Below are 1,605 nucleotides of genomic sequence, written 5' to 3' on the forward strand. Positions count from 1 at the left end.
AATCAAATTGACTTGTTGAGTCAATATTTTATTCTGAGCCAAAATGGCGTTCAGAGTGTCAATCTCAAGAACTCCTTTCTTCTGACTAGTCCCATTGTTTACAGGATTCCTTTCAGAAGTGTACATGAATTGGTTATTTGCAACCATTTCAATGAGCTCTTGAGCCTCTGTAGGCATCTTCTTCAGATGAAGAGATCCCCCAGCAGAGCTATCCAAAGACATCTTGGATAGTTCAGAGAGACCATCATAGAAAATACCTATGATGCTCCATTCAGAAAGCATGTCTGAAGGACATTTTCTGATCAATTGTTTGTATCTTTCCCAAGCTTCATAGAGGGATTCACCATCCTTCTGTCTGAAGGTTTGGACTTCCACTCTAAGCTTACTCCATCTTTGTGGTGGAAAGAACTTTGCCAAGAAGGCATTGACTAGCTTTTCCCAAGAGTCCAGGCTTTCTTTAGGTTGTGAGTCCAACCATATTCTAGCTCTGTCTCTTACAGCAAAAGGGAATAGCATCAGTCTATAGACCTCAGGGTCAACCCCATTAGTCTTGACTGTGTCACAGATTTGCAAGAATTCAGCTAAGAACTGATGAGGATCTTCCATTGGAAGTCCATGGAACTTGCAATTCTGTTGCATTAGAGAAACTAATTGAGGCTTAAGCTCAAAGTTGTTTGCTCCAATGGCAGGGATAGAGATGCTTCTCCCATAAAAATCAGGAGTAGGTGCAGTAAAGTCACCCAGCACCTTCCTTGCACTGTTTGCATTATTGTTGTTTTCGGCTGCCATGTCTTCTTCTTCTTTGAAGAATTCGGTCAGGTCCTCTAAAGAGAGTTGTGCTTTGGCTTCTCTTAGCTTTCTCTTCAAGGTCCTTTCAGGTTCAGGGTCAGCATCAACAAGAATGCCTTTGTCTCTGCTCCTGCTCATATGAAAGAGAAGAGAACAAGAAAATGTGGAATCCTCTATATCACAGTATAGAGATTCCTTGAGGTGTCAGAGGAAAAGAGAAATAGAAAGAAGAAGGAGAAGAAGAATTCGAACTTTAATTAGATAAGGTTCGAATTGTGCATTGAGAAGGAGTGGTACTCCATAAATAGAAGGATGTGAGAAGGAGGGGAGAGAATTTTCGAAAATTTAATTAAAAATATTTTGAAAACATTTTGAAAAATTGATTGATAATTTTCGAAAATTCAGAGTGAAAAAGAAATCAAGTGATTTTTGAAAAGGATTTTGAAATTAGAAGTTAAAAAGATTTGATTGAAAACTTATTTTGAAAAAGATGTGATTGAGAAGATATGATTTGAAAACAATTTTAAAAAGATTTGATTTTGAAAACAATTTAAAAAGATTTGATTTTAAAAATTAATGACTTGCCTAACAAGAAAAGATATTATTCAAACATAATACCTTTCTCAACAGAAAAGGCAACATACTTGAAATGCCCAATCAAATCATCAATTGTTAGCAAGTATCTTTGAAAAAGGAAAGAAATTGATTTTGAAAACATTTGATTGAAAAGATATGATTTGAAAAAGATTTGATTTTGAAAAACTTTGAAAACTTGAAAAAATATTTGATTTGAAAAACAAAATCTTCCCCCTAGCA

At 35.5% G+C, this 1,605-nt stretch overlaps 1 non-coding gene across 1 annotated transcript; it reads left to right on the forward strand.

Annotated features, from left to right (window-relative positions):
• Positions 1-276: 276 nt before the first annotated feature.
• On the forward strand, positions 277-384 carry LOC130978827 (small nucleolar RNA R71). Its single transcript, XR_009086439.1, has one exon. It is a non-coding gene; the product is annotated as a small nucleolar RNA R71 (small nucleolar RNA).
• The last annotated feature ends 1,221 nt before the right edge of the window (positions 385-1,605 follow it).

Source organism: Arachis stenosperma, chromosome 4 (assembly GCF_014773155.1).
Source record: "Arachis stenosperma cultivar V10309 chromosome 4, arast.V10309.gnm1.PFL2, whole genome shotgun sequence".
Taxonomy (NCBI): domain Eukaryota; kingdom Viridiplantae; phylum Streptophyta; class Magnoliopsida; order Fabales; family Fabaceae; genus Arachis; species Arachis stenosperma.